This window comes from Hemiscyllium ocellatum, chromosome 22 (assembly GCF_020745735.1).
Source record: "Hemiscyllium ocellatum isolate sHemOce1 chromosome 22, sHemOce1.pat.X.cur, whole genome shotgun sequence".
Taxonomy (NCBI): domain Eukaryota; kingdom Metazoa; phylum Chordata; class Chondrichthyes; order Orectolobiformes; family Hemiscylliidae; genus Hemiscyllium; species Hemiscyllium ocellatum.
Genome location: NC_083422.1, coordinates 24,627,550 through 24,648,103, shown reverse-complemented (window position 1 = coordinate 24,648,103; position 20,554 = coordinate 24,627,550).

The following is a 20,554-nucleotide window of genomic DNA, read 5'->3' as shown; positions in this document are numbered from 1 at the left end:
GGTACCTTTCTATCAACTGTATCGAGGCCCTTCGTCATTTTAATGCATTGAATTCAATTTCTGTTCCAAGGAAAAGAACCCCAGCTTCCAGTCTATCCTCATAGCTAATATTCTTCATTCCTCGGGGAAAAATAGTTCAAACTGTCTCTATGATCTATCTAGTGCAGTTCTAGGATAACCTTCCTGCTCTTATATTCAATGTTTGACTAACAAAAGGATACAATCCCAAATGGTCTCTTAAATACCTTATCTACTTTCACCTACTGCCTTTCAGGGATCTATGATCATGCGCTATCTTTCTCAACACTTACTATCTTATCATTTATTGTTTAATTCCTTGCCTTTTGTTGCCCTCCCCAAATACATTACCAGATGTTTTTCCAAATTGAATTTCTGTTTGCTGATATTTTCACAGAATTGTTATGGTGTTAGGAGAAGGCTATTCAGCCCCTCATGCCTGCGTTGGTTGTTCAAACAAGTATCATTAGCGAGAGCCAATCTCTTGCCTTTTCCCCAAATCCTGGCACATCATTTCTACCTAAATAACCATCCAATGCCCTCTTGAATACCCGAATTAAACCTGCCTCCACCACACTTCCAAGCAGTGGATTCCATACTCTAACTATCCACTCAGTGAAAACAGTTTTTCCCACTTCAGCCTTGATTCTTTTTCACATCACTTTTAAATCACAGGGTCAACCCTGTCATTTATATCATAAATATTTTCTCATAAATGAATATCAATTTGACTAGAAAAGTTGGTTTCTTGGAATGAAAGGTGTGATTACAACTTGGGAAATATGTATTTCTGTATTATGTATAGAACTTTCAGTTGGCTGAATAATCATTGTAAAGGATCTTAGGGAATAAGCTAGTTGTACTGTGAACTCCAAAGCTATAAGATTCTCCAGTGATGACTGATAAGGAGTGCGATGGAATAAGACAAAACTGGGGTGGTGGCAGTGACAAAATCAAGACAGATGCAAAATTAAATAACGATAACATTCTTGCCACCTATCAGTTTGATGGATGCCACTACACAATGGACTGATTTTCCATATTCTAAGATCAGTGATGAGAATGTCACTGTTAAGCATATTATCATCCGGTACGTAGTGAATCCATTACAATTGACCCACACTTCATAAGAGAACTCAGCGTGCAATGTTTTACTTTCACTCATCTTAAAGTGACATTGGCAATGTGACAAAAGTCACTGCCAGTAGAAGAAGCCTCCTTTTATCCATCAAACTTCAGAGTTGTTAGAACACACTTCTCTACATAGAAAACACAGAGTAGGCGCAACTTGAATTTGAGCCTCTTTGCTCAGAGGTAAGGATGCTACCACTGCACCACAACAGCCCTCCCTGCTACACCTGGTATTCCCAGGAGGTCTGAGCTGAAAATGTGTTGCTGGAAAAGTGCAGCAGGTCAGGCAGCATCCAAGGAGCAGGAGAATTGACATTTCGGGCATGAGCCCTTCTTTAGGAATGAGGAGAGTGTGCCAAGCAGGCTAAGATAAAAGGTAGGGAGGAGGGACTTGGGGGAGGGGCATTGGAAATGCAATAGGTGGAAGGAGGTTAAGGTGAGGGTGATAGGCCGGAGTGGGGTTGGAGGCGGAGAGGTCCGGAAGAAGATTGCAGGTTAGGAAGGTGGTATTGAGTTCAAGGGTTGGGACTGAGACAAGGTAGGAGGAGGGGAAATAAGGAAACTGGAGAAATCTGAGTTCATCCCTTGTGGTTGGAGGGTTCCTACGCGGAAGATGAGGCACTCTTCCTCCAGTCATTGTGTTGCTATGGTCTGGTGATGGAGGAGTCCAAGGACCTGCATGTCCTTAGTGGAATGGGAGGGGGAGTTGAAGTGTTGAGCCACGGGGTGGTTGGGTTGGTTGGTCCGGGTGACCCAGAGGTGTTCTCTGAAACGTTCCGCAAGTAAGCGGCCTGTCTTCCCAATGTAGAGGAGGCCACATCGGGTGCTGCGGATGCAGTAAATGATGTGTGGAGGTGCAGGTGAATTTATGGCGAAAAATGGAAGGATCCCTTGGAGCCTTGGAGGGAAATGAGGGGGGAGGTGTGGGCGCAAGTTTTGCATTTCTTGCCCAGCCATGTGGTGATGACTCACAGCTATAAGAAACAGAAGCTACAGGAAGGTGAGCTGCAAACATAACTATGTTCATTTTGTGATTGCAAAGATGTTTTAAAACTCCTTTAAATAAACTGGTTGCGTATTTATAAGCAAGTGTCAACTCGAGTGATTCAAGACATAAAATTTACAACATTCACACAACAGCTGACAAGATTTTAATGGTGCACAGGTCAAATGGAATCCAGTCATGGGGTGACTGATTTAGGTAAACTTGAAAGGGTTCAGAAAAGATTTACAAGGATGTTGCCAGGGTTGGAGGATTTGAGCTGTAGGGAGAGGCTGAATAGGCTGGGGCACTTTTTCCTGGAGCGTCGGAGGCTGAGGGGTGACTTTAATAGATTGATTTAGATTAGATTAGATTCTCTAGAGTATGGAAACAGGCCCTTTGGCCCAACAAGTCCACACAGACCCTACAAAGGTAACCCACCCAGCTCCATTCCTCTACCCTATATTTACCCCTGACTAATGCACCTAACACTATGGGCAAATTAGCATGATCAATTCAACTGACTTGCACATCTTTGGACTGTGGGAGGAAACCGGAACACCCGGTGGAAACCCACGCAGACACGGGGAGAATGTGCAAACTCCACACTGTCAACCAAGGTGGGAATTGAACCTGGGTCCCTGGTGCTATGAGGCAGCAGTGCTAATAAAATCATGAGGGACATGGACAGCATAATAGGCAAAGTCTTTCCCCATAGAAGGTCCAAAACTAGAGGGCATTGCTTTTAAGGTGAGGGGAAAGATTTAAAAGGGACCTAAGGGGCAACCTTTTCACGCAGAGGGTGGTGTTTATACGGAATGAGCTGCCAGAGGAAGTGGTAAAGGCTGGTACAATTACAGCATTTAAAAGGCATCTGGATGAGTATATGAATATAGGAAGGGTTTAGAGAGATATGGGCCTGGTGCTGGCAAATGGGACGAGATTAATTTAAGATATCTGGTCAGCATGAACAAGTTGGACCGAAGGGTCTATTTACATGCTGTAAAGCTCTATGTCTATGATTATCGACTGTATGTCCTTGTCCTGGATGCGGTCAAGATTATCATGTTGACATAACTCCATCAGCAATGCAAATCGTGAAAATTCCATTCTGTGTCTAACCTGAGCCTCTGAGAAGACAGAAATGCTGGGAAAGGTCAGAAATTTGTCAGAAGGTCAATTGCTGCACAGTCTGCCCAGCCTCTCTTTATTTCTCAGAAAAATGTTGATGGGATTCCAGAATATTAATGGGACTGTAAATTGAAGGTACCATCAAGGAGCAGAGGTTGATGATTGGGATTTTTATTGTTAGATGTGGTTAATAGTGATGTGACTGTTTCCTGCCATTTGCCAGCTCAAGCTGTGATGTTGTTCAAGTCTAACATAGGTTGTTTGTGTATAAAATAAATTTTCAATTGAGTTGAACACTAGAGGGAGAAATTTGCTCACGTAGTGACACTTTGGGATTCTTCATTGACATGCGAGTTGTTTCGATAGTGGCTGGCAACACTGTCAGATCCTTGGAAAATTTGTGTAAGTTAGTGCAATGTTTAAAATGATGCAATTCAAAAAAAAGTTAATTTCCCATTGAGGGTTTTAAACAAACAGCTACACTCCTAACCTGATGATGAAATGGTGATCATTACTGAAGCTTCCTGAATGCTCTACTGTAATAATGTCTTCGTTGATTAGCTGCAAACAACTTCAAGCTTCTTTCTCTGTGTCAGATATGATCCCAATCACTAGCAATTTATTCCCTCAATACACATTGGCCGAACTTTAAGTGGAGTCTTTGGTGCCATACTCAGTCAAATGCTGCCTTGACCACAGGTTCAATTAGGGTATTCACGAGGGCATTGGATGGTTATTTATGGCATTCAAACTCTGGGGACATGCCTGGTTCAGAGGTGGGAGAAGTTCTGGTGAAGCATAAACTGAACATTAAAGAATTGATTATTGTTGCTGTTTAATGGAGTCCTTCCATTATCTTTCAGATGATTAGAAAAGGCAGTTAGAGTATTAATTGCTATTAGGGAATTTACATCTGTTACACTGCTGCCTCACAGCGCCAGAGACCCCGGTTCAATTTCCGCCTCAGGCGACTGTGTGGAGTTTGCATGTTCTCCCCGTGTCTGAGTGGGTTTCCTCCCACAGCCCAAAACTGTGCAGTTTAGGTGAATTGGCCATGCTAAATTGCCCGTAGTGTTAAGTGAAGGGGTAAATGGGTCTGGGTGGGTTGTGCTTCAGTGGGTCGGTGTGGACTTGTTGGGCCGAGGGTCCTGTTTCCACACTGTAACTAATCTAATCTAAACTGACATCTAGCAGTGCTTGGATAGTTTAGTCCAGCAGTTCTCAATGATGTATGGGGTCTGTACCAGTTGGCAAAGCTGTGTTTTGGCCCTATTTAAAGGTAGGGTGCATGCTCATAAATACAGTACATGACTAAACTGGAGTAGTGGGCAGGAATGGAGGACAGATTGAAACGCTACAAGTGAAGGAGTGCTCTCAGAACTTGGAAAAGATCCTCCAAAACAAGCAGGCTTTGAAATAAGACCATAAGAGACTATAAGACATAGGAGCAGAAATTTGGCCATTCAGCCAATTGAGTCTGCTTCACCACTCAATCATGACTGATAAGTTTCTCAACCCCATTCTCCCATTTGATCCCCTTGACAATCAAGAACCTATCTATCTCAGTCTTTGACTGTACTTAATGACCTGGCCTCCACAGCATCCTGTGGCAATATATCAACATGGAAAAGCAATGAAGAGGAATTAAAATTAATTCTATTGAACTTCATTGCCAACTAACAATACAAAATATTTTAAGCACAGAATAAAGTTACATATCCTAAAAATAGTCATGAATAACTTGGCGACAGATTATATACATTTTACAACTCTCAGAAGTGATTAGTTATTCCGTTAGTGGATGCTACTGTTGGATAACAAATGCTGTTTTGTGTGGCTCAGTCTGTTACATTGAACTAACTTAGCCTCCTTACATCATGTTGTGTGCAATAATATGACATAAAAAAAACCAAAACCAAATCCAAGTCCACAAATCTGAATCAATTAGAATTATTTTACAAAAGGAAATTAACAAAATCACAGCTGCAAAGACTGCATCTGAAATAGTTCATAAACATCAAATGGTTGTTACGGACCACCAGCAGATGGTGATAATTCATTCAGTGCAACAATCTCACTTGAAAATATATCCAACATAGAGACAAAAGCTTTCTTCACTTGCTAATATCTTTCAAAACTTACATTTTCTCATTAACTTATGAAACTTTCTATTTTCTTAATCATTCTGGACTATCACAATTTACAAGTAAAAAATGAGGTCTGCAGATGCTGGAGATCACAGCTGCAAATGTGTTGCTGGTCAAAGCACAGCAGGCCAGGCAGCATCTCAGGAATAGAGAATTCGACGTTTCGAGCATAAGCCCTTCATCAGGAATTTACATGCATGTTTTTGCAAACAAGTTGCTTCCAATGTTGGAAGGTATCTGCCTTAGCAGAAAAATTCTCTTTTCATAAAATACAAGTCTGTATCTCTTTATGTTAATAGTTAACAATAATATACTTTAAAAAAAAATTGACCTTTAGCATGAAAAGCGCTCAGGCACTTCATCAAAAGGGCATGATTAAAATGCACACATGGAGGTTGGTAGGATGAGATTAGGAAAAGTCAATAAAAACTAGTCTGATTTTAAGGGTGTTTAATGGAGGCAGGAGACATTTGATGCTGGGGAAATGTCAAAGAGTAGAAATGCTGGAGACTTTTCCATTGATAGTAATGCTACAGGAGAGGGTACATGGACATCTGAGCAATAGGACATTCAGAAGGTTGGAGGAGATTCTGGCTGTGGGGTAAACAAGGTCATGAAGGGATTTATAACAAATTTAATTTGTTTTGAATTGAATTTAATTTTGAATTGAATATATTGAGGAGATAGTGTGGAAGATTTCATTAGCAAGGATGACAGTCCTTTGTAATTGGGTGGTTCAATGTGGGTTAAGTACAAGAGGAAGTTGAAGTTTATTGAGGGTAATGGGCGGGAGGTTAAAGAAAGGTGTTCAAGGAGTTTCATCTGGAAATAGTAAATGCAGTGCAGAGGGATTTAAATAACAGGTGAAGGTTAAAATACTGGGAAAGTTAGAAGTGAGTGATGCTGGTGATGGACAGAAGATGGAATGTAAATTTCAGATCAGAGTGAAACTGAAAACAAAGATTCTGAACAGTTTGGTTCTGCCTGAGTGAGATCCCGGGATGGGAATGGAAAAGGATCTGTCGTCACAACAGTGGATGGTGGCTTGATATGGTGTTTTATTGATTCAATGATAAGAAATTGTGGAATCCTATGATTTTCATTAGTGTAAATTTGATTTAGTGTGTAAAGGGGCTGAGTGAAAATGTGACAGTAATGAGTGAGTGAGAGAGGTTCAGAGGCAGCTGCAGACTAGTATCGAACATGGAGGAAAAGAGATCCTCTCTATTAGCAATTGAAATAAAAGTTGCTGTGCTTCATATTGGGATAGAATTGGGAGCCCAATCTATCCACACTTTAAAAGCTTTGAATTACTGAGATGTACATTACAAACATGAATATCTTCATTGAACAATACAGTTTGCTCCTGTCTACAGATATTTTATTATCAACCCATTCAGATATGCTGTTACGGGTCGTTCTGCATTAACACACGTTTTGTTAATGCAAATTCGCTGTAATGCAAATTGGGGACACAGTTTCTAAATCACATTTGTTTAACACGTGTGTTGGCTGTAACATGATTACGTTGCGAATATTTTAAGTGCAGTGATTTTCCTGTAATGTAGGATTTCATGAGAATGCAACCATAATGTTAGAGAAGAACGATCTGCGCACAGCTGATTCGGAGGTACGGACAATACTACTGTGGCAAAAGAGCTACAGTGCAACGCAAGCCATAGTCTTATAGGAAGATAGAGCTGCTCTCTCGTTAAATATTAAAAAGATAAATTTAAAGGGTCAGCATCTGAATGCATAGAGCAGTTACAGCAAGATGGACAAATTAACAGTACAAATAGAGGTGGCATGGTGTGTCAGTGGTTAGCACTGCTGCCTCACAGCACAAGGGGCCCAGCTTCAATTCCTGTCTCAGGTGAGTGTCTGTGTGGAGTTTGCACATTCTCCCTGTGTCTGTGGGGTTTTGTCTGGATGCTCCGGTTCCCTCCCGCTAAATTGGCCATGCTAAATTGCCCATAGCATCTAGGGATGTGCAGGCTAGGGATGATTATGGGAAGTGTGCCATGTTCTTTGGAAGGTCTGTGTGGACTCGATGGGCTGAATGATCTGCTCCCACACTATTCTATTCAAGATCCTATTCTAGTTGTAAATTGTAATGGTATAATTGTAATTATGGCAACCTACATCTGCAATATCAGTGAACGATGAATTCCTCAAGTGTATACTAGATTTTATTTTAGGTATTAATGAATTGACGAGGGGACAGAAAATCTTGGATTTGGCATTGTGCAATGCAAAGGAATTAGTTATTAATCTTTTGTGTGAGTGCTTTAGCGAAGAGTGACCATAATTCTTTACTGGGATAAAAAGTGATGTGGTCTAATCCGAGGCTAGGGTCCTAAGTATAAATAAATAAATAATGAATATGAGTCTGAGTTGGTTGTGATTAATTGGGTAACTTAATTGAAAGGCATGACAGTAGATAAATAGAAGTTAATATTTAATGAACAAATGTTTATATTACAACAGTTACATATTCTTTGTGCAAAGATTAGATTAATTTAGGATAACTGGTCAGCATGGATGGTTGTGCAACTCTATGACTCTAAAAATACAAGAAAAATGACCTGATAATAGCTAACAAATTAAGGATTGTATTTGATCCAATATGGAATTATATTAAGTGGCTTGAAAAGTAAATAAAGTATGATAAGCATTAAGTCTGATTTTATGGCCAAGACCAGACCCACCCCTCCCCCTCACACTATATGTTATGGAGATAGGCCAGACCCTAATTTTATGTTTTAAAAGGCAAGTGTAAGGCGCTGTGTTCCTGTTACGACTCAATTGGTCCACCACTAAGCTTTAATCAAGGCACACTTTATTCTTATAACACAGTTAATATACAGCAGAAAGAATAATTTGCATAACTTTACTTTATATTTAATAAAATAATCTATTATTTAACCACTAATCATTAACCATTCCAATATAGGCAGTATCCCATAAACACAACCTTGGAAAAGGCAATTCAGCAACACACATAATTCTCACAAGCTGTCTCTCTCCAGTCCAAAAGCACCAAAAGAAACAAGCTGCTCCTTTTGGGTTTTAAGAAGAAGCCTCTCTGTCTAAGACTTCACTCTAGCAGCAGAGAACTCAAGCTTTCAGCTCCAGCAGCAAACAAAACTCTGGCCAACTAACTGAAAGGAAAACTAAAGTCTTCTCAGTCTGTGAGCTTGACCCCGCCCACTGATGATGCTTTTGTCTCACTTTAAAAAAATACATCCAGGAAACACTCAAAGCTGTTCATCAACCTGTCTGAAAGAGACATTTTACCACCACTGTGACAGTACCTTTCTGCAAGAGAAACAGGACAGATTACAATAGAACCTTGATTATCTAAAGGAGATGGGTGGGGAATATTTTGCTTGGAAATTGATCATTTGGATAGTCGATCTGATCATAAACAGAGGTCATTTGAATGCCGGTGATCAAACGTTTCTCAGTTATCCGGCAATGCACACCATCATGCCGTTTAACTGATAACAGAATGCTGAGTTGCCTAATCGTGTAGGAGTTTTGATATCAAAAAACACGTTGAGTTAGACCCTAATCTACCACCCCCGAGAAAAGGAACAGGTAGTGACTTCATCACAGGAAATAACATCACCACAGGAAATGACATTACCAGCCCAAAGAAACCCAAACATATAAATAGAAAGCAGGAATTTTTAACATTGCTTCGTCTAAGGCCCTAGTAGGGTAATGAAACGTCTGCAAATGAACCTTCCAGCTCAGTGAGCAAGCCTACATCCAATGCTTCTTGCCATTTTTACAGGACCTTGAGATCTTGTTTGGATAATCCAAAACTCGGATAATTGATGTTGCATAATCAAGGTTGTACTGTACTTTTCTTAAATTATGAAGGAGAGGAAGGTAAAAGAGGTGGAGGATTTGCATTACTAAGCAGGGAAAATATCACATCTGCACTCAGAGAGGGCATACTGGAGGGGTCATTTACAAAGGCAATGTGGGTACAGCTGAAAAAGAAGATGAGTGCAATCACTCTGATAAGATGATACTTTAGGCCCCCGAATAGCCACCAAGATTTTGAGGAACAAATATGTCAGCATGGAAAGATACTGGAAAAACAGGGTTGTCATGGTGGGCGACTTTAACTTTCCCAATACTGACTGGAACTTTTAACCAACAACTTGTGATGTGCAGACATTGCAACCCTGGGCAGCCATTGCTCCCCAAACTTGAATTCCTCACCATCAAATACCGCCTCCTTTATCTACTAAGGGAATTTACTGCTGCTATACTAACTGCTGTGTACATACCACCATAAGCAAAGGTCGAGGAAGTTCTGGATGTGCTGTACTCCACCACTAACACCCTGGAGATGGAACACCCCAAGGCCCTGTTTATTGTAACTGTCGACCTCAATCAAGCTAATCTAAGGAAGGTGTTGTCCAAATACCACCAGAACATTATGTACCCCACCAGGAACCCGAACATTTTAGACCACTGCTACACCACTATGAAAGATGACTCCCGCTCCATCCCTGCCCTCATTTCAGGGACTCCGACCACAATGTTTCTTCTCTCGGCTCACAATCGAAAGCTCAAGCAAGAGACCCCCCCGCGGAAAAGGTCCAGTGCTGATCAGAGGAGGCAGAGGATCAATACTGGTGCTGACTGGAATTGGCTGATTGGGACATGTTCAAACAATCCGCAGGTATCGTGCATGAGTACACCACCACTATCACAGACTTTATCAACAAGTGTGTGGAGGACTGCACACTGAGGAAGTCAATCCAGGTGTTCCCCAACAGGAAGCCCTGGATGAATCAGGACATACAGAACCTGATAAAAACCAGGTGTGAGACCTTCAGATCAAGACACCCACTCAAATATAAGGAATCCAAGTATGACCTTTGCAGAGCTATTAAGGCAGCCAAGGACCAATACCGATCCAAACCTGAGACCCAGACACCTGGCGACTATGGCAAGGAGTGAATGACATCGCAGATTCTAAAAAGAGACAGTGCAAGATAGCAGACGATGACACGTCCCTCCTTGATCGCCTTAACACCTTCATTGCTCACTTTGAGCAGAATTTCAACGGAGAGGTAACACCTATTCCGACATGCCCTGACAAACCTATACCAACATTCACTGCATCAGATGTCAGATCAGTTTTCCTTCATGTGAATCCAAGGAAAGCGATGGGACCAGACACAGTACTAGGCCGTGCACGCAGATCATGCGCAGATCAACTGGCAGAGGTCTTCTCGGACATCTTCAACCTCTCCCTGCAGCAGGCCACTATCCCTGCCTGTTTCAAGAGGGCCAACATCATCTCTGTGCCTAAGAAGGCTCATGCATGTCTCAATGACTACTTCCCAGTGGCCCTAACTTCGGTGGTCATGAAGTTCTTTGAAAGGCTGGTCATGACATTAATCGACCCCAGCCTCCCCATTACTCCTGGCCCACTCTAATTTGCCTATCAGATGAACAGATCCACATCAGATGCCATATCATTTGCTTTCACTCCTCCCTAGAAAATCTTGACACCAAGAGCAGCTACATAAGAATCCTACTCATTGACTACAGTTCAACTTTCAACACTATTATCCCTTTGAGACTGATTACTAAATTTGGTGATCTCAGACTAAGCCCCACTCTTTGCAACTGGATCCTCAGTTTCCTGACCCACAGGCCACAATCAGTGAAGATTGGGGACAATATTTCATCCTCACTAACACTCAACACCGGAGCCCCCCACGGGTGTGTACTCAGCCCCCTACTGTACTCACTGCACACCCAGACTGCATCGCCAAATACCAGACTAGTGACATTTACAAGTTCACTAATGACACCACCATAGTCAGTCGAATCTCAGATGGTGATGAAACAGAGTATAGATGGGAGATGGAAGACCTAGAAAAAAGGTGCACTGAGAACAACCTAGCTCTCAATGCCAGCAAAACCAAGGAACTATTATTTACTTTCGGTGGGATGTTACTCATGCCCCCCACACATTAACAACACAGAGGTGGAACGAGTGGAGAGCATCAAGCTTCTTGGGAGTGATCATCCACAGCTTTCTTGGACTCTTAATGTGGATGCACTGGTTTCAAAGGCCCAAAACAGTCTCTTCTTCCTCAGGCAGCTGAAGAAATTTAGCATGACGGTGAATACCCTTGCCAACTTTTAGAGGTGCTCCATTGAGAGTATTCTGTCTGGATGTCTCACTCCCTGGTATGGGCAACTGTACCATTCAACATCGGAGACGGTTACAGAGAGTGGTGAATTACAAAGGCCAACCTCCCATCTGTAGAATCCATCTACCAAGTCAGCTGTCAATGAAAGGCCATCAGCATTCTCAACGATCCATCCCACCCTGGCAACACTTTTCTACAACCTTCACCATTGGGAAGAAGGTACAGAAGCCTGAATACACGCACCAGCAGGTTTCAAAACAGTTTTTACCCTACTGTTGTTAGAATACTGAATGGACTCACAAACTCTTAACATTTACCTGTACCTATGTTTTTGTTTTTGCTGCTGTTTACCTATTATTTACTTATCTATGCTACTTAACTCTGTGATCTGCCTGTATTGCTCACAAGACAAAGCTTTTCACTGAACCTCAGTACACGTGACAATCAATTCAATTCAATTCCTTTAGAGCAAGAGGTTTAAATGGGGCAGAATTTGTTAAGTACATCCAAGAGGGTTCCTTGAAACAGTAAGTAAATGGTCAACTAGAGGAGGGGCCATTCTGGACCTTGTGTTTGCTAATGAGCATGGCCAAGTGACTGACATTTCAGTGGGAGAGCAATGTACAGCTGGATAGCTTTGGGAGTAAGGCTAAAATCAATGAACAGAAAATGTTGCTACAGAGCCCATAATTGATGAATTTGATTGACTTGAAGCACAATCACTTGGGTTTAAACCAAACTGACCAAAGTAGGGCTCTGGTTCAGGAGTACTTATAGATCAAAAGCAAAACAGAAATGAGATTCAAAAGATAAAATTGCAAAAAATGAACAATTTCTAGCTGTGGGCCTACAGTGTGACCTTCCTATGGTGTGACCTTCCAGATGATGTGAAGCTTCTGCCTTTGGAGCAATGAAAGCTGAGGCAGTGGTTGCCAGATGTCTCATCATGGTCAGCCTTAGAGTGAAGTCATGGAGGTGGCCACCATTGCCATAGTGGAAATGAGGGCTATAAATACTCATCTCAGTTCCATCTGCTAATGCAGTTTTACTAAATCTTGGGAGCTGTCATTTTTGCCTGTTTCACCATATTTGTCGGTCTAGGTTGTTTCAAAATTGTTTTCTGTCAGCTGGTAATGAAGTTTCGCTTTAAGTAGCAGAGACTGCCTTTTAGAGCTGGAGGCTAACTTCAACACATGCTGGCCTCACACGCTGCCTGGCCCCCTACTGTGCAGCCAGGCACTCAGCATAACAACAGGCATTGCAGCCCCACCACACAATCATGAGAATGAAATGCCCCGACTGATTAGGTGCTGGTCATCTTCAATATTGCGATCTTGGGCAGCTTTGGAATTACAGCTCCCAATTAAGAAAACCAGGATAAACCAATTTTTAGTCCAATATCTACACCAGCACAAGTACAAATGATTACATCTGTTTAATTATTCAAAACACATTGATTTGCATAATTTATTCAACTGTGGGAATTAGATTCCTCTCCTATTACTGTGCCAACCTCAATGATTAATCATCATAAATCTGGAAAGGCTAACTTTTAAAAATTGTCACGAAGCTATATTAAATTTACTTCGATGACTAACCAGGCAATGTTACACTGAAACAGAGACTTTATCATTTTGAACAAAAAATGAACCTCCACATAATATTAGGATTTAGCAATAGACGTCGGTCAAGAAATTGTGTTGCTGTTTTTATCGGCTGATTACTCTGTTTTAGGTTAGGTACCATAGGTAATAAGCCACTTTTTTGACTTGACAAGCCTTTTTTTTCCCCCATTTTCAACAAAATACAATGTCAACAGTATTTCCTTTAAATTGGAGAACAAATGAGTTTTTTTTAGATTACTTACAGTGTGGAAACAGGCCCTTCGGCCCAACAAGTCCACACCGACCAGCCGAAGCGCAACCCACCCATACCCCTACATTTACCCCTTACCTAACACTACGGGCAATTTAGCATGGCCAATTGACCTGACCCGCACATCTTTGGACTGTGGGAGGAAACCGGAGCACCCGGAGGAAACCCACGCAGACACAGGGAGAACGTGCAAACTCCACACAGTCAGTCGCCTGAGTCGGGAATTGAACCCGGGTCTCAGGTGCTGTGAGGCAGCAGTGCTAACCACTGTGCCACCGTGCCGCCCACCGAGTTGGTGGATAAAAAGTGGTGATTATTTGTGAAAAGAATTGAAACTCACATCATTTTCACCAAAAAAGAGACACCTTGATGATCACAGCCCACTTCCAGGAAATGTATGTGCTTCTGTAAATAAGAGGACCTTTCCTCTCCTGGGAATTGTCAAACATTGGAAGAGATACAACCCAGCTGTCTGCCGTTCTATACTGCACCTTGGCAAACAAAAGCAAAATATTGCACATACTGGAAATCCGAAATAAAAACTGAAAACATTTGAAATAGTCAGCAAGTCACAAGGATAAATGTGATTTAATTAAAGAGAGCGAGTAAGGCATTTTAAAGGCAAATCATGTCTATTTAACATGATTGAGGTTTTTTTAACGTGGATAGTACAATTGATGCAGTGTACACAGACTTCAAAAATGCATTTGAGTTAGTGTCACACAACAGGGTTGTCAAGAAAAATGGAAGCCCATAGAACTAGTGAGCAACAGCATCATGAATTCTCTCATGAGTGACAGGGAAAAGGGTATAGTTGTAAATAGATAGTAGAAAGTGAGGACTACAGATGCTGGAGATCAGAGTCAAGAGTGTGGTGCTGGAAAAGTACTGCCGGTCAGGCAGCATCCAAGGAGCAGGAGAATCGATGTTTTAGGCATAAGCCTTTGTTTGTCTAAACAGAGGATTGTAGTGTGGTTCCCAAGGTGTCAGTACTGTACTGGTTGATTATATTAATACTATATTAATTACTTAGATTTGGGAATATAGGATAGAGTTTCAAAATTTTCAGGTACCACAAAATGTGAAAGTATTGTACTTGTGAGAAAGTACATGAGAGACTTCAAGAGGATATGGAACAGGCTGATAGAATGGGCAGATACATGGAAGATGAGACTTAATATGGAGAAATGTGAGGTGATACCTTGTAGGATGAAAAACAAGAAGGAGCAACATAGAATAAAGGATACAATTCTAAAGTGGGTGAAAGGTAGGACTTAGAGGTTGTCATGCACAAATTGTTAAAGGTGACAAGGAAAATCAAGTCAGTGGGTCAATAAGGCATGAAACATCATAGCTGAAAAATGTGTTGCTGGAAAAGCGCAGCAGGTCAGGAGCAGGAGAATCAACGTTTCGGGCATAAGCCCTTCTTCAGGAATGAGGAGGGTGTGCCAAGCAGGCTAAGATAAAAGGTAGGGAGGAGGGACTTGGGGCAGGGGCGTTGGGAATGCGATAGGTGGAAGGAGGTTAAGGTGAGGGTGATAGGCCGGAGATGGGGGTGGGGACGGAGAGGTCGGGAAGAAGATTGCAGGTCAAGAAGGTGGTGCTGAGTCCGAGGGTTAGGACTGAGATAAGGTGGGGGGAGGGGAAATGAGGAAGCTGGAGAAATCTGTATCAGCCCTTGTGGTTGAGGGTTCCTAGGTGGAAGATGAGGCGCTCTTCCTGCAGGCGTCGTGTTGCCATGGTTTGGCGATGGAGGAGGCCAAGGACCTGCATGTCCTTGGCGGTGTGGGAGGGGGAGTTACAGTGTTCAGCCACGGGGCAGTTGAGTTGGTTGGTCCGGGTGTCCCAGAAGTGTTCTCTGAAATGTTCCACAAGTAGGCAGCCTGTCTCCTCAATGTAGAGGAGGGCACATTGGGTGCAGCGGATGCAGTAAATGATGTGTGTGGAGGTGCAGATGAATTTGTGATGGATATGGAAGGATCCCTTGGGGCCTTGGAGGGAAGTAAGGGGGGAGGTGTGGGCGCAAGTTTTGCATTTCTTGTGGTTGCAGGGGAAAGTGCCGGGAGTGGAGGATGGGTTGGTGGGGGGTGTGGACCTGACAAGGGAGTCGCTGAGGAAGTGGTCTTTCCAGAACGCTGATAGGGGAGGGGAGGGAAATATATCCTTGGTGGTGGGGTCTGTTTGGAGGTGGCAGAAATGACCATGGATGATACGATGTATCTGGAGGTTGGTGGGGTGGTAGGTGAGGACCAGTGGGGTTCTGTCCTGGTGGTGATTGGAGGGGAGGGGTTCAAGGGTGGAGGAGCGGGAAGTGGAGGAGATACGGTGGAGAGCATCGTCAACCACGTCTGAGGGGAAATTGCGGTCTTTAAAGAAGGACGCCACCTGGGTTGTTCGATATTGGAACTGGTCCTCCTGGGAGCAGATGCAGTGGAGGGGAAGGAATTGGGAATATGGGATGGCGTTTTTACAGGGGGCAGGGTGGGAGGAGGTGTAACCTAGGTAGCTGTGGGAGTCGGTTGGTTTATAGTAAATGTCCGTGTTGAGTTGGTCGCATGAGATAGAATTGGAGAGGTCTAGGAAGGGGAAGGAGGAGTCTGAAATGGTCCAGGTAAATTTGAGGTTGGGGTGGAAGTTGTTAGCAAAGTGGATGAACTGTTCAACCTCCTCATGGGAGCACGAGGTAGCGCGGATATAGTCCTCGATGTAGCGGAGGGAAAGGTGGGGGGTGGTGCCAGTGTAGTGGCGGAAGATGGGCTGTTCCACATATCCATGAAACATCATAGGCTTTGAAAGTACAAAAACAAGGTAAAAGTTTCTAAAACATTAGGCCAGCATCAAATGGTATATTGTGTCCAATTCAGAAGAAAGAATATGGCATTGATGAATATGCAAAAAAACTTACGAAGATCGTTCATGGATGCGGGACCAGTTGTGAAAGTTTATTGAAGAAGTTGGGAATATTTGAGAAGAGAAAATTGAGAGGAAGTTTGATTGAGGTCTCTAAAATCATGAGAGGTCTGGATGAACCAGATAGAAAGAAACTATATACACTGGCCCAAATACAAACAACTGTATCTGTTTAATTAGTTAACCTTTCCATTGGTAGAAGGGTTAAGAACTAGAGGACATTGATTTAAGATTATTTGCAAAGGAATCAGAGGCATGATGACAAAAAAAATGTTTTTATACAGTGAATGGCTAGGACTTAGAATGCGCTGCTTGAAAGTGTAAGGGATGTAAATTCACTAATGACATTCAAAAAGGAAATTGGATGACTATCTAAAGAGAAAAAATCATTCAGGCCCATAGTAAAAAAAGTGCCATATCATGACTGAATAGGTCAATAAAAAATACTTTTCCAAAGTGAAGAATCTGTGACTCTATCAGAATGGCAGCATTTGTGGAGAAAGAAATAGAGCAAGGCTTTCAGGTCTATGACCTTTCTTGCAGAACATAACTGTTCTTTAAAAGCATCTCTCTTTGTAAAAGGCTGTCAGGCTGAATGATTCTTGTCTCTTCATAAATGTTCCATCATAGCATTCTAACCTTTTATTCAGAGAAGTTTTCAGTGAATGCCCTGAAATGCTTTAATGTTATTAATACCGGGTCTACATGGCAATGAGGTTAGGAAGTGATGCTTTTGTCTCTTATTGCTTGCTGATTTACTATGGATGCACTCTTTGAAGAATAGAGCTGGCCTGACTGCAGCTCAATCCTGCTTTGTTCAGAAAATTGAGTCCAAACTCCCACTTCGTTCCCTTTTAAAGTGGGTGATAATTCTATAAAAGAAGCATTGGTTATTTGTGCGAAGACCAATGGTAGGTATTGGAGCTACAATCCACTGAGAATATTTTGGCTTTCAGGCCAGTTTGCTTCCAGGATAGCCATTACAACTTGAAAAAAATTAAGATGAGAAAGAGTCATAATCAATACAAACCTTTTAATTTCTCTCTCCAAGCATGCTGACTGACCTTTTGAATAATTGCAGCAGTTTCTGTTTCAGATCACCAACACCCACAGTATTTTAATTTTTGAGGGGGGATATGAAGAACCTTTTGGCGAATTTACCTACAGGGTAATAGCTCAGTGGTTATGGCCAATTCACATCTTTATGTGCCTGCACATCTTTGTGACTGTGGGAGGAAACTGGAGCACCCAATGGAAACCCACGCAGACATGGGGAGAGTGTGCAAACTCCACACAGACAGTTGCCTGAGGCTGGAATTGAACCTAGGAGCCTGATGCTGTTAGGCAGCAGTGCTAACCACTGTGCTACTCCCTTGAACCTGTGGTGCTTTCCAATGGAAAATCCAGTATGGCAACCACCCTTGCGACGGTCTATCAAGTGAGATGCTGTAAACAAGAGGAGGAGGCAGAAGGAAGTTCAACAGTAAGTGAAGCAACACAAAAAAGATGGAAGGATTCAATCTCGACTGTTCCTTGATGCCAGGCTCTAAGTGAGGGACTATTTTGTGAATAATGTCAGTAACTCCAACATCTCCCCATTCACCAACAATCCCAAACTCCTTAACTTTCCACTAACACTAATTTGTATGTCATTCTCTTTCACACAACAGTATAAATCAACAGGAAATGCACAGTGCATTCTAAATTTGTAAAGGAAAACATGAAATATTTCACATTATCGACCATCATGGTACGGTGGCACAGTGGTTAGCACCAGGAGCCCGGGCTCAATTTCAGCCTTGGGTGTCTATATAGAGTTTGCATGTTCTCCCTGTGTTTGGGTTCCTTCTGAATGCTCTGGTTTCCTCCCACAGTCCAAAGATGTGTAGGTAAGGTGGATTGTCCATGGTAAATTCCCCATAGTGTCCACTGATGTGCAAGCTGGGGTGGGTTAACAAGAGCAAATGTAGGGGGGATAGGGTAGGATGTTCTTTAGTGGATCTGTGCAAACTTGATGGGCTGAATGGCCTGTATCTAAAGTATAGCGATTCTATGATTCTCCTCTGTACATACCCTTAAAGCTTGTCCTCATGTCCCTATGTAACCCCCTCAGTGATGGCTTGTCAAAAATGATTACATCGACTTAAGTTGCAGATGGCCTTGAACAATGATCTCAAGCAACTCTGAGACTAAAAGAGCCAGCTTCAGATGGCACCATCTTAGACTGAGCTGTGACAGTCTAGCTGTGATGAAGCTGTTCCTTTAACAAGGTTATCTTGTCCTTGTTTTTTTTCAGAGAGGTCATAAAAGAGACTCTGAAAGGTCTAAGTTGAAGGGTTTTAGGGCCAGTTGGATTAGGTACTACCTCAGGCAACATGCTTTCAAGTTTTTGGAAAAAAAGCACTTGTGGACAGTACGGTGGCTCAGTGGTTAGCACTGCTGCCTCACAGCACCAGAGGACTGGGTTCAATTCCAGCCTTGGGCAACTGTCTGTTTGGAGTTTGCACATTCTCTCAGTGTCTGTGTGGGTTTACTCCAGATGCTCTGGTTTCCTCCCACAGTCCAAAGATGTTCAGGTCAGGTGAATTGGCTATGCTAAATTGCCTGTAGTGTTAGGTGCATGGGTCGGGGTGGGTTATTCTTTGGAGGGTTGGTGTGGACGTGTTGGGCTGAAGGGCCTGTTTCCACACTGTAGGGAATGTAATCTAATCTACAATGAAAAGGGAGTGGTCAGTTCCCCCAGCTCAACTTTTCTCTGATTTGTTTTGGTTAGCCAGCAGTAGTGTTGTTACTCTCTTTCTCTGACTTGTCTCCTATAAGACCTTGTTTGATTTTACCTTTTGTGCCAAGGAGTATTTATGGGGATTGTTGTAAATATTGGGAACAACATCATTAAGTTGGTATAATCTGTTGGGTTTCCGGATAGGTTAAGTTATTCTGTATTCTGTTCTCTTTTATTTGTGTTTTATTCAAAAATCTTGTAAATAAATTCGGTTTTGTTTAAAAGTAATTGTTTGACCAATGACTTCAGATCTGCTTAAAATAACTAGCAAAGGTAAGGTCTGGGCTAACTTCTTGAAATGTTGTGAGATGATCTGGCCTGGTCTATAACACTGGCTGACAGGTTACAGTAAGGCACTGTCAGAGTGGTAGGTTTGGAAACAGGTTTGACTACTGTTCTTCTTAGAAAAGAAGAAGATTCATTGCCGCTGAACCTCTGTAACTTCCAGGAGTAGCGCCTCAGGAATCCTGTTGATCTATTGGAACATTGATTGTACATAATGCCCTGGAAACCTTTTTGAACAGTAGAGGCCAGAGTCATATTAGCAGGGTTGGATGTGGGTGAGTGTTGAGGGCAAAATAAAACAGTATAAGTAAAAGCTTATACCATCTGCAGTTCCTGAGTCAGCAATGATTTCAGAATGAGGGGAAAGCAGGTTGAGCTGAAAATGTGTTGCTGGAAAAGTGCAGCAGGTCAGGCAGCATCCAAGGAACAGGAGATTCGACGTTTCGGGCATAAGCCCTTCTTCAGGAATTCTGAAGAAGGGCTTATGTCCGAAACATCAAATCTCCTGTTCCTTGGATGTTGCCTGACCTGCTGCGCTTTACCAGCAACACATTTTCAGCTCTGATCTCCAGCATCTGCAGACCTCACTTTCTCCTCGAAAGTAGGGTGAAGCAAGGAATCACTTTGCAACCCCGTTTCTTCATTTATTGCTTCCGTTCCACCAGTAATCATGACCTCAATGTTAATATTATAATGACCCACACCATGGGAGTTAAAAACTACAGATGTGGCAGTCCTCCGCAGTTCTGTATTTTTGTCAGATTTAAATACTACATTCTGTTGCAAGAGATAAGGATGTGTGTCAGTGGTTGACCTGGTACGTTATGGGTGATATGGCTGTTAAGGGTAACATGAGTTGTGTAAGTGCCAGGTATACAAATATGCTGTGTGAGGGTGATGAAAAGTGTATGCATTTTGTCAGGTTGAATAGTGGTGTTGTAAGTAGATTGGTGAAGGGCCTGTGGAGAATTAAACAGTGGATGAGATTAGTGGCGCAGTTGGAAGGATAAGCTATTCACCTTGATAATTGGTGGCAGTTTGTTAAACTTCTTCATGTCTTGCACCTGTGTTTTTAGAACAATAGTCTGGCATTGACTCCTAC